Raw genomic sequence first — 14,424 nt, forward strand, 5'->3', positions numbered from 1 at the left:
TACAAATTACACCACAATCAAAGCCGATTTCTCTTAAAGTAATTGTGTTAATTACACAAACATTTCTTTTAATGAAACAGTTCATTTGGTATTAATGAATATAGGTTGGCGTATATTAGCTTGACATATCGATAAGCAGTATAAGGTTCATCGAATAAGATAACGAGAAACCACTTTATTCCTCACTTTTTTTAGTTTTCCTACCATAGAATGCTTGTTATTCTTGATAACGACTTCGGTAATTTATAGGAACGTGTGTTACGTATATTGTCAAATGGTTTATAACCGTTAAGTTATGAAACTTTATATTTTATTTAAATGTAAATTTTTTTATCTTTGTATACTATATTATTAGTTTCTCTTAGATCTTACTTTATCGTAAGATCTAAGAGAAAAGAAAGAGTGTAACAGGATTACACTCTATTTAAAATTAATTTTCGTTTACCCTTTTTCTCTGTTTTGTTTTATCTTTTTAGTTTGTTTTGTTCCCAATAGACATTAAGAATAAAATTTTTCGTCGATAATTTTATGTTGCTTTATTTGACTGGTTTCTTTTCTTTTAATAAAATATGAAGTATTAATTTTTTATTGGTGTAACCTGTTAAGTTTAGTCTTGTGTCAGTCATGGCCGTTAAATGTTTGTAAATGTCACTTAAACGTTTTGTTATATAAACAGTCGAATCGATTGATTAATTACTATGTAAATCTATCTCTTTTCATTAAAATCATTATTATCTTATTGTTTTTTGATTTGCGTTTTTTTTTATAAGAAAAAATATTCAAATTATAATATCGGGATCCTTAAAATTAAAAAAAAATCTGTTATCTAGTTTTTAGCCTACTGTAGTTTGGCTACTGTTTTTTTTTCATTCCATATAAAAGTACCTGTATGCATTTTTTATTCCTTAATTGCTAAACTTAATACCGAAGGATCCGGTTTCTGATTTATTTGCAAAAGATCGGTAATTAAACTGCGTTTAATGATATTTCTTAATATCCCGTCTTTATATGGTTTTAAACTATAGATTTATTATCGTTTTAATTCGTAAATATTAAAATTGAAAGAGTTTTATTATTTAATTGGTTGTTTAGAAAATAATTGTATTTTTATTACTGTACATAAAAGTAATAATAGTTGAGTAAATATTGAAAACGGAGATTACGCATATTGCACTCGTATACTATAATATTTCAGGCTTTATAATTAAACGTGGTCTGATCGCCATAGAAACTAAAAAACCTAGAATAAAAGTACCTTTAAAAAGCTGTAAGACGAGGAAATATATAACAGAATTAAATGTAATGATGTGGATATTAATTGATTAAGTTAAATCATTTATTTCGATTTGTTTCAGTAAAACTTATTTATTTCACTTTTTCTTATTAAAAAAAAACCTTTATTTTATTACCTTATTTTTATATTACTTTTTGATGTATTTATTTATTTTTTAAATTTAATAGCTGTTGTGGTTAAGTTTATTTTTATTAGTCAATATTCTATTTTCCTAAAGAACTTATTATATGGTTATTTGGGTTTATCGATTTAGAAAATTTATTTATTGTTTTAAAATAAACTGCTTATAATTATTTACATGCAGATGTAATAAAGCAACATTGAATGTGTTACGTTGTTTGAATATTATATATCAGGACAAATTTAATATATCTATTCTTAACTGCAAGTTAGTAAAGGAAAAAAACCATAAATCGGGCGAATGTAGTCGTATTTTCGATACAAGTGTATACCAATAAGTTTAATTAAGTTAACAGATATTTAACTGGTACATTTAAGAAATAATTGAAATATATTTAGTAAGGCAAAATATATTCAGGATGTTGAACAAAAGTTGGGAATTTAAAAAAATAAATATATTGTATAATAGATTTACGAGTTGATTTGCCAGTCCAGTCTGTGTAGAAACAATCCCGAAGGGAATTTTTTTTGTTCTGCTTTATATTACTGCCGTAGATCGACAGCATTGTACACGGGTAGATTTTCTATAATCTGTGAACATTTATGATTCAGTTGAATACGCCACACAATTCCGGGGTGAGTGAAGTTTTTCCTGTACGAGCCCTTTTGCCTGAAAACTCGGTTGGCTTTTCTTAGAGGATATGTTTAAGGTGGTTTAAAGCAAAGTCGTTGTTTATGTTGCTCTTATTCTGTTATAATTGTCCCGATCTTCCAAGGCTTTGTGGTCAAGTGATGGGTGCTCGGTGATCGAAAGGGAATGCGTTTTTCTTTTAGCGCTTTTCTTTATTCCGTTAATCGTTCTTTCACCAGCTGCGAATTTACCTCAATTTTGATCGGTTTTCTAGGTATACATTTGATTGTACTGATCATCGGTACTGAGAATGCAAAGATATTTAGAACCCTTGGTATTCAAGCTGTTTATGGGCTACGGGACTCTTTCTTTCTTGTCCGATGACTTTATAAGAAAACGAATAGCTATCGAATAAAGCTGAGTCTCTTGAAATACAAATACTAGCAGATTGCGGGGCGGTTACTTTCTCGTGCCGAACACTCCGCTTTTAATAAAATGTCGTGCTCCTATACATTGATATAAAAGATTCTGAAGGAAACTGTACTGTCATTGGTGTTTATATGCGCTTTAATGTTTTACGTGTAATTGTACCTGTTTTGCATGTGTTTTATGCATTAAATTATTTAGTCGTAAAAGAGTTAATGTAGACATGTTAAAATTATTTATAAATAAAGAATGTATAATATTGGTTTATTATTATTATTTTTAACACGATATTAAACGTAAAATATTTTCAGTAAGCAACATATGCGTAGTAAGAATTAGGGACGAAAGTAGAGGATGGTGTTAGTGGACAATTGTTAAACCAGATGTCAAGTTTCACAATTACTATGACAATTAGGCACAGTTATCAAAAAAAATCTCTAATTATTATTTTTACACACACATGTCTTCATTTATTTTTATATCTTTCTTTGTGTGCATGTTACTTCTTTTGGAACGATTGTTTTGTTTGTTTTTTCCGTTTTAAACATTTTTCCATTTTTTTTTTTAACATAATTATATACTGAAATATTACGTTATTAATATTAATAACTTATTTGTTTTCCATATTTGGTTAATTTATTAATTTTGATGTATCTGTATTTTTTGTTTCTAAATGTAAACGGTAGCCACTCTACTGTTAATAGGATATTGTGTTATTTTTTTAAATTATTATTGAAAACGACAAACCATTTAAATCAATAGGAAGTATCATTTTTCGTTGACTTTTCAATTTAATCATTATAAGTAGGTTAATTAAAGTATATATATATATATATATATATATATATATATATATATATATCTTAGTCAACATAAGTTTTTTCCAATTACTTTTACTATTATGATGATATGACTTTAATTGACTAATATGATGATATTATTGTACTAATAAAATTCCTTGTTTCTCGATAGAAAGGGTTACATTTATTTGTTGCTTTACATTATTACTTAAAAATTTACGGATATTGTACGTGTAAAGTGTCTGATATCAAATAGTATTAGTTTCAGAAAGTAATGAAACTATGTCTATTTATTTTTCAATCGGTCCTTGTGATGAACAGAGTGCAGGCGTCATCTGTATTTCACAGATGACAGTACATTCATTTAAACTAGACGAAAACTGATAAACACTTCCTTAGTGAATGGTTTGTGTTTTGTGGTCACCTAACCTAATCGGTTATGTATGGCAGCTTAATATACGTAAATGAATCATATAAATTAATTGCAGTTACAAATAGATTTATAGTTTGAAACCTATGGAAAAATATAAATTTTATTTTCTCAGAATCCATCTTAAAATTCATTTATGCTATACCTTAACATCGTTATTTTTTGGTAGATTTCATAAGAAATCTACTTGTTGTAATGTGTACTATGATTCGACTTCCGGAAAATTTCGACATATCTTCGCGTTTCACATCCCCCAGACCTCAAAACCACCGTCAGGTCAAACGTTTATTTATTTAAATGTATATATTTCACTTTCTTGTGGACACGATAACTTCCGTAATTTTACGCTAATTACTTCCAAATTGTTCTTTAAAAATAACTCGGTCGAGGAACGGGCAAAATCTGGCCATGGGGGAGGGCTTTTTCGAAGATAAAAAAATAACAAAATATCGCTATAACTTTCTTATTAAGGAAAATGTCGGATTCGTTTAAAGTTCCTACTATTTTTTGGATAAGGGCCTAAAACGTATGTAAGTAAAGTTTTTTGATATCATCAACCATTGGCCAGGGGATTGAAAAAATGGGGTTTCGAAGACAAAAAGAATCGTACCTCCCTTAATAGGCACATTATCGAATCGGATTAAAGTGATCGTTGGTTAAGTTTTCTTATCTTCAAGGTGGAAATCTTTTTTATTACTTGGCACTGGTGAAATCTACTTCTGCCTTCCGGCGTGCCGAAAGGGATTTTTTTGTAATACATTGCTGTATTTGTTAGTTCATTAAAGACTAAAGTCATTATAATTATTACTATTTTAACAAACTTCTAGCTAGTTGCATCCTACCAACAATTGTGATGTACTTATTGCTTATTTTGTTCTCTTTTTTCACGTTTACCGTTCTCGCAGTGATCTCTATCGAAATGATACAGTTACAGTATGAACATTTCTGGCAGAACATTAAACTCTTCGGTAGATAATAGCACCAGAATAGTTAATTTTATTTTGTAAACATACTTCTCTAAATTTTTTTGTCCGACATATATAATTTTTACGTTCTGATAAAGCAGTGATCTCTGCGAAAGCACTAAACGTGAAAAAAGAAAACATATGCAGTAAGTACGTAATAAAATTATTTTTTAAGAAAAATTACTATATTATTTTTGTTATTTATTCTGGTGCGTAATTTTTCTTAAATTCAGATGGTTATAGCTTGATAAATAATTAGAGGTATTATGTATTTTTGTTGAAATATTTTCCAACGGAGTAAAGTATTGTTACATAGCACCTGATTAAATATTTTGATCAGTTATATTAAGAACTTGTAGCATGTTTGGTTATTACTGACGTTCAGTAACACTAAGTTCTGGCTAACATCAAAAAGACAAGCATAGTGATTTTTTTGATGCTATTTTGGCGCAATCACATGAACAATTCTTAACTTTTTTAGGTATTTAAATGACTTCTCATTAAAATATAGTTGTCCATTTAACAATATATATTGGGGAAATTTTAATTTTTTTCGAAAATAAGTATGAAGAGCTTTCATACCATTCCGGTCGTGTCCCGGCTTACAATATTCATTATTGTCAATATTTTAATTTAATAATAATACTTTTATATATTTCAATTAAAATTGAGTCCTGTGTGCTACGAATAAAGTTAACGTAAACCGATTTTTTCTGTATTGACGGTTAACATAATTTATTAGGAAATTGTTTCATTTTCTGTTGAATTTGTTTTTTCATGCTGCAAATTTAGGCAAATTTTTCGGTAAAAAAAATTGATTTATAAAATCTTTACGGGTGATGAACATGTTTAATCCTTCAATTTTTCTGTTTGAAATGTATTTTCAAACGTAATGTGTAGAAATATATCTTTACGATACCGTACCTTATCTATTTTATCGAAATTGTTTCTCGAATGATTCTAATCGTCTTGGACGTAATAATATTTCACGTGACAGTTATTTTTAATTTTTTTTTTTTTTGTATTACTTATTATAGCTTAATTTTAATGGTTTCGTAATTATTCTGCTCGCGTGCCGCTTCCTTTTTTTGCATTTTCTTTTCTTTTTATAATTTTAATCGCTAGGCTTCGACGAAGTTAATAATCCAGGGAGAGAATTCCACTCTTTCTCGGTTCGGGCTATAAATTATGCTAATTCTGTGTTATTGCTCAGTTTTTAATAATGTCCGGCAGCAGGTTTGAATAAATCTACTATATTATTTGTCGATTCTTTTCTTTCCTCCGGTTTACCTTACTGACAAGAACCGCGAGTTTTTTCCTTTTTCTGCCGCATAAGCTTTACTCGTTGTAGTACAGTTATCGGTCCGCGACTTTTAACATCTTCACTTCATCTCCCTTCCGCACACTATTTCTCTTTATTTTCCTTCTTCTTTACCTCTCTTTCTTTCTCCTTCCTTTCCCTAACAATCCTGGCTGTTGCGACTAGCAGCCCTGCGAGACATTCCTCCGATTTTTTCATCATGAAAAGGGAAATAGCTTTTGTTCATCAGGCGTAAAGTAAATGCGTTGTGTCAACGGCCTTCTTCTTATTATTCTTTTTCTAACTTCCAAGTAAATAATTCTTCATTTCTTTCTTTTTCTCTTCTCTTTACCGATTCGGTTGTTCACCTCATTCGAATTAATCTCCATTCATATACGTGTGAAAATAGTTTTTTTTTGTTGTGATTTTATAAAATTTCTTAATTCTTCGCCGGTTAATTATATTAGTGATGTCGCATTCCTAAAAGTTTACTTTAAAATTTACATTTCATTCTTTATCATTTCTTTATTTTTTAATTATTCGTAAATTATATTTCGTTTGCAGACTCCATTTATGTTGTTAACATTATAAAGAAATTCGTACACACTGTAGTATTATAAGGCGAAGATATAGAAGAAATAAATTGCCATCCGAATAAAAAATTAAACTGTTATTTTATTTTATTTAATTCGCATAGTTTATTTGTACGTAATAAACTGGTATTATTTTTTAGTTGCGAGAATAATTATTAATTCATAAAATTACGATTTGTCGTTTCTAGAAAGCATAATATTACTTAAGAGGGAATTACCCTCTAGTTTATATAATCTTTTTGTGAGTTACGATTTAGTTGAATGGTTTGATGCATTTCCGATTCCATTCTGTTACGTACTAATTTTAAATTAAATCTACTTATTAAATTTTCAATTATAAGTTTTATATTTTACTACCGAATTGATTTAATCTGAATGTCTAGTTTTCTTTATTGACTTGGTCCGTCTCTGAACAAGAGTCTGTCGAAAGTTTCCTCCTCTCTTAATCGTCGAATTTTATTGACCCTTTCTCAATCATTTCTGTTTTTCTCATCATCCACGTTTCATTAACATAAATCGTTACAGCCCGATTAAATGTTTTCAAGAATTAGTTTCTAAATTTCTTAAATCTGTATTTGATACTAGCAGACTAGATCGTGTTTAAACGGGTTTTATGAAGTTTGTAGATGATTTTGTTTGTAATATTGTGGGTATCTTGAAGTTACTATTTTTTTATTTTTTGCCCTACGAGTATTAGTATTCTACATTGAATTTAATATTGGTTTTTTACGTGAAACAAACAATCATTTTTTAGTTTATTTTTGTTTTACTCGTGTATATATTTTGTACCGGTGTTGAACAGTTTTTTTTAATACAGTTGTTTTTCTTACAACTGTTATGATTTTTATGTTTGTTTACGAGAAGGGGCCGTTTAAACTTCTTTCGGATCTCGTTATATTTTATTTATGTTTAGTTAAATTTTATAATTTTTATGTTTGCGTTGGCTAGTTTTAGTTGTTTTTTATTGTTACACTTTTAGACATGGGCGATGGCAACGCGAAAGTGCTTTTCGCTGAAGAAAGGAATTTTTGAATACAGCGACATCTTCAATAGAAGGGTGAGAATAATATAATAGTTGTGCCCATTTATTTGTGTACGTATCTGTGAGATTTAGGATCGCTAAATCCTGGTGGTTAAGGAGTCTGCAGTAAACTGCTTAGGTTATGCGTCAGAACCTGTATGTTTTTCTGTAAAATTTACATACAATAAATCTCATGTGTCTTTTATTTGTTAATAAGGATTCTGTATTAAGGCTATCTGTTTTCTATATTTTGATGTTGTATGAAAAGACATCCTTTACGCGATATAAGAATTATTGTAAGTATCACGCAATTCCGTACAGTTAATAGTGAGTAAAAGTAATGGAATAACCTAATAGTTTCGTTTTTCTTGTACGATATACATTTTCATGTTATAATTAAACGTGACGGCCAAGTATTTATTATAGTAGATCGTATAACTAACTGCATTATCGATTACTTACGTTTCGTCATTGCTGTGATATTAAATCTGTTTTTCTTATTGCTTGCTTTTACTCTTGTCTTTATCCAAACAAAAATGTACGGAAGATTGAGATATGTTATTAACAACTGGATACGTTCCAGTTGAATGCGATTAATAGTTTGTGTTTTTTTATATTTCAGAGTGAAAGATTTGTTTGTGTATCTGTAGTCGATAATTGAATTTCTGATTTAAAGATTAATGCTTTACAATTTGATGGTTTGAACTTTCATTTACTGATATTTGTCTTTAGTATACACATTATACATACATATGATGTTATTATATATTTCATTTTTTCCAAAAGTATATTCATTACTTTTATATTTCTTTTTTTGAAGTCGTTTAGAAAAATATCATTTAAAAATTAAACATTTTATTTGCCGCAGTTTTTTCAAATAATATAGTAGAAGTGTTAATGGTCAATAGAAAAGAAAGGAAGTTGAAGAATTTTGCTACGTACTATTTTTTTAATGTAGCACATCATACTATTTTTATTTTTCTTAACATTTTTAGCTAACTGCAATCTTTTGAAAATCCTTTAAACGTAGCTTTTATTTATTTTTCTTTTAAAATAATAATAAACAGTTTAAAAATTAAGTAATTCAGTACATGCATATTTACATTCAAAATGAGTAGTAGAGGAAGGAATAATATTTTTTTAACAGACGTAAAGTTCAGGTAAGACCCGTACGTAGTTATTATTTTTTTTCTTTAATTTTGTTCAAACATTACTTTTTACTGATTTTAATGATTTTTTTTTTACTTTAGGTAGCATGTTTTTTTGATGGCCCCGTAGAGAGTAGAATTTGCTTTTAAACGAAAAATTACATAAACAGTTTGAAGATATTTTTCATTTGTTTGTAGTGATCATTGCTTAGAATTTTATTATTATAGAAAAGGATAGACAGAAGTCATTCTGATATCAAAGTATTATCACTCGAAAATGCAAGAAAAATAATGGAAGATTTGAAGTAAAAATAAGAGAATAATAGATTTTCCCATTTCTTCGCCTTTTTACTTTTTATTTTTTGGTTTTATATAAGCTTTCAGGTTTCTTGCCTTTTGCGTATTTTATGAACGGTGTTCTATTTTCATACGATCTTGTTTTTGTAGGCCTATCCTTATTTTAAATAAACATAAAATTAAAAACTTTAAATTAAATGTACTTTATAAAAATCGATTAAGAAAATGCACTTAAGTAAAATTCTGTTCATGAAATATACTTAATTTGCAAATAATTTGTTTTGAAAAAAAATGCTTTTAGGCCTCGTTTTTAATTTTTTTTTATTTTTATTTTGATCCATTTGGGTCTGCCTTATTTCAATTTTCTATAACGCATTTTTGAAGACGGGATAATGGGGCAGGAATGTATTACATCACAATCTTAGTGGAAGGGTATAAAGCTATTTTCTATCCGCGTGATCTGCTCTAAATTTTATTTTATTTCTGTTAGTCCGCCGAACGTTATCAATATGTGTATCGTGATAGAACTCGTTGCGTTTTTCTCCCCTAATAGTTTAGTCACTTAATTATTAAAAGGTCTGTAATACTCGTATCTTGAATTCCAGTTAAATGTCCAGACGGTTGATTCTGATGTTCTAGTAGTTTATTTCGCGACTAGCCTGCGAATTTACTACTGTCGTATAATTTTTCCCCCTCGATTTTCGAGTTTGTGCACAGCACCCCAGTAAGTGATATTCTATAAGAGGGGTTAGTTTCAATTAATTTAGATATATATAGAACATGATGCTGTATTATGTTAATAACTATTATTAAACTATTTTTTCCTTAATATGAATCTTTATATCATATCCTCCTGCCTTTTGTAAAATATAAGTACAATTTATCTTTTTTTCTCCTTTGCCTCATATATGTGGCATAAGAAAATCGTATATTAAAACTATTTAGGTGTAAGAAACTGACAAATTAAAACATTTTCCATAATTTTTATCTGATATATTGTTTGTTGTAGGTTCTTCTTCGGAATTTCACATCCAAAAAAAAATTACAATTATAATTATAATTTGTATATTTAACATTAATTAAACGATGTTAGCGAGCGAAGCGTGCGTAAGTTATGCTTGGTTAGATTATATTGATATACGAATCGTATATACACATACGAAAATATCGTATAAGAATATATTGTACTCGAATCGTGCGTATACAACATAACCTCTGAGTTTTTCTGTTTAGCCTCCGGAACCACCGTAAGGTATTAACTTAAGAGGAATAAGGATGATATGTGTGAATGTAAATGAAGTCTTGTATAGTCTCAGCTCTATCATTCCTGAGATGTGTGGTTAATTGAAACCAAACCACCAAAGAACATCGGTATACACGATCTAGTATTCAAATTCGTATAACTGTAACTGCCTTTACTAGGATTTGAACCTAAGTACTCTCGACTTCGAAATCAGCTGATTTGCGATTACGAGTTAACTACTAGACCAGCCCGGTGGGATTGTTTTTCTTTTTCTGTTTAGCCTCCGGAACCGTGAGGTATTACTTCATAGGATGATATGTATGAATGAAGCGAAGTCTTGTACAGTCTCAGGACGACCATTCCTGAGATGTGTGGTTAATTAAAACTCAACCACCAAAGAACACCGGTACCCACCGGGTGTTGAAATCCGTATAAAAGTAACTGCCTTTACTAGGATTTGAACATTAGAGATCTTGACTTAACCTGCTCTCGAACATAACCTACGCTCGCTAACCTCGTCTAATTAACGTTGAATGTACACATTTTTTATGTAACCAAATAATACGCTGACGTATAATGAATAGCAATAATATAGATGAACAAATTTGGCTCTGTTATTCCCAAAAAGTACGTGTTTATATTTTCTTGTTGCATAATTTACCCGTACTTTTTTGAAGTTTTCTGCCATAAAAACATCGTCGACCTATTAAACACATCTCGCAATTACAAATTTAAACAGTGTTTATTTAAATGTACCGAATGATTTTTTTTTTTTTTAAATTAGAAATTCATCCCTCATACATACCTTTGGTATTGATCTATGAAAGTGCTAGGATATTCGGCTTTACCTTAGCTCCTAGTTGGGTTTTTTTGTACCACCACTAAATAGAAAATAAGGCTCCCGGACAAATATCTAGGCAGAACCCCTAACATTAAACCAGATGTTTCCACTTCGTCATAATAGTGTGATTTTTTATTAAATTACAAAAATATTATTTGATTATTTACGTTTTAATTTAATTTTAACAATTATTAGATAAGAAACAGTTGTAAAATACACGTTATAACTTAATAATGACCTAAAATACTTTTTGTCTTATCTCTTTAAAGTATATGTTTTACGTATCTGTGTTTTGTTAACGCGCTCCACGCGTCCGATTGTTTACAAAAGAATAAAAGCCGTTCATGCGTATCACTTAATCTGTTTAAAATAGTAGTTACGACAGAGATTAAAATTTCAAAGCGTACATAATGAAACAGAACGTTTGGAGAATATTTCTGGGTTCTGTGTTTTTTTTCTTAGTTAGCTGAATCGCTATTTCTTCTGGTACGAATGAAGTCGAATTAGGAATGAAGAAAAGAAAAGCGATGAGCTATTTCTCACGCCCATTAACCTTGCTCTTAAGATACCTATACATAGCTGCTACTAGTAGTTAGAAGCCTTTTTTGATGTCACGTCACTAATCGAGTCTAATAGCTTTTACATCTTTCTCTACTTTCTATCATTTTTCTATACTATTTTTTACTTTGGTAACAATTATTTATGTTTTCTTAGTTAAAATAATTTTTTAAATCTTTATTGATATTTTAGAACAATTTTTTTTTTTAGTTAATACTTTATATTAAATTCTTCATTGATTATTGTACGGTAAAAAATATGTTTGCAGTAACTTAATATTGTAAATTATGTTTATTGAATATTACCCGGTGTAGTTTGGAAAGAATGATTGATATTGTCGGATAATATTCTGCAAGCCTCCTTTTTTTTGCAGCTTCGGTGGCAGTTATTACTTGTAATTAGTAGAACTATAATAATTCCCTAACCGAAACGTTTTGGGATTTGTTAAAATATTTGTAATTATTTGTTGTCAAAAGTGTTATCGAGATCCGCATTCTTGCTTAAGATTAAACAAGTTTAATCTTGTAAGACACTTATTTAATTTACTTCTTTTATTTTTTCTTCCTTCCAAATTAGCTTAAGTTTTATTCTAGTAAGTTTCTCTCTCTCCAGCTTTTTTAAAAATATTAATTTTTTTTTTTTTATTTCATTTTATATGCATTAGGAGAACGTTTTATTTAAATTATTAAGGGAAATGACGAGTAATTTGCTAGAATTAAAAAAGGAAAACGTGAAATTGCATATGGAGAACACTGAAGAGATTAAAATTTGGTTTTCCAAATATTATCGTATCCAACAGGTCAATTTATTGCATCTAGCAGGTTGCGGTATTTTTTTCAACTAAGCTTTAGAGAACAATCATGTTGTCCGTTCTTCAGTTTGGATCTTAAAATAAATCAAAGTTTCATTTACGTGTGAGAATATATAATTTTTTTCAAAATGTATGAAATTTTCCATTGACACAATTTCTCTCCAGTGCTTCCAATTAGGCGGCAATAACGAGACAGAGAGAGAAAGTTGTCTTTCAGTTCCTTTTCGTATTAGAAATATAAATTGTCAAGTAAATATTTATTATTCAATTAAAAAAATCTGTTCTTACGATTACTAAACCGTAGTCTAAAAAAAAATTTATTCATTATGTCAGCGATTACCACATTAAATAATTTCTAGTTTAAAAACAATTATTTAGCGTAGCGTTTAAATTACTAATCGGTTACTTGTGTAAGCATTTTACTTCGTTTATTACATTTTGTCGGCTTTTTACTTCATTGTTTTAATAGCTTCTTAATGGTATGATTTTAGTAGGTTACTCCAAATTTATGTTAAAGAATATTAACGGTTTTTTCATTTCCTATTCTTTATCGTCTTTAGATAGATTAAGTATGATTAAATTAATTGTACAATTTTAATTGCATAAAAATTATATTCGTTATATATTAACACTTTGTTAAAAAAAAAGAAGAAAGAAAATAGTATGATTAAGAACAAAATTTGCATTTATTTTTGTAATTTAAAAAAAATTTATCAAATAATAATCTGACATCATGATTTATTTTTTACTTATAGTAATTAATTATTGCATGCATAATTTAATTAACAAAAATTAAAATAATTACCGATTTTATAATTTTTTTCCGTATATTATTATTATTATTATGTTTATAGATTCTGAAATTAATGAATAGTCTGATTATTTTTGTTCTTTATAAATAGTTTATTGATTTTAATATTAGTTTATTTCGAGTTTTTATGAATGAAATGTTCCTTGATTTCAAGGAATATAAATATTGTTATTTGTTAATAAGTTAATAAATTGTTTTACTTCCTATTTTTGGTCTCGCTTTATAGTTTATATACGTATATGAAACAAAATTGCAGTATGTTATTCTGTTTATTTTTTATTTTTTAAATACGATTTACCATTCCAAATTACTTGTACAAAAAACGTTTTTAACAAATTTAAAATATTTAAATATGTGATTATAGAGCATCGACAGATTCACAGGAAAAAAGGTAAAAAGAACTTCACGTAGAAAACGTTTTTAAAAATATCTTACCCGTAATTATACCGCTGATTTAATTTTATTATCGATTTCATTAACTTTATTCATTCATTAGTCTCGGTTCCTCTGCATTTTAATATACATTTATTTATCTGCTGATTTTCTGTTTTCTAAAAAAAAAATCGGATGCATTTAATAATTTTTTGTTATCATTTTAGAATTACGTCGATGGAAATCTGTATTTAATAACTGAAGTGTTTCGTTCTTTGTCATAAGCGTAAACCCTAAAAGATTTCGTGCACAGTAATTTATTTGTCTGCTTTTCTTGTTTATTTGTACACGTTATCGGTTTACTTTTAAGTCTATTTTTACAGAATTTTATTCATTTCTTTTTTAGATCTATATTATTAATCTATTTACGTCGATTTTACTGTATTCTTTTATTACTATTTACACATAGTATTAAATGTTTAAATTGTTAGACGTATCTGTATTGTTATCAAAATTCTACAGTATATTATAATAAAAAAATCGTGCATTATCTTTATGTGCTATCCGTCATTGTCCTTTACGTATTGTGATGTAATTTTTATTTTTAACTTTGAAAAATTACTAGTAAAATATTTGTAATATTATTATTATTGCTTTATTACCTGTTATGCATAATTTTCTTTTTTATGTTAAATTTATTACCGATTATTATTGGTTTTTTAATTTTTTAAACGAATTTGTTTTTTATGAAAAAGCTTCTTTA

At 28.1% G+C, this 14,424-nt stretch overlaps 1 protein-coding gene across 5 annotated transcripts in view; it reads left to right on the forward strand.

The window, feature by feature from the left end:
* The window catches only part of LOC142321750 (protein spitz-like), a 429,978-nt gene that overhangs the window by 318,573 nt on the left and 96,981 nt on the right, over nt 1–14,424 (forward strand). The window lies entirely within an intron of this gene.

The sequence above is a fragment of the Lycorma delicatula genome, chromosome 3 (assembly GCF_047948215.1).
Source record: "Lycorma delicatula isolate Av1 chromosome 3, ASM4794821v1, whole genome shotgun sequence".
Lineage (NCBI taxonomy): Eukaryota > Metazoa > Arthropoda > Insecta > Hemiptera > Fulgoridae > Lycorma > Lycorma delicatula.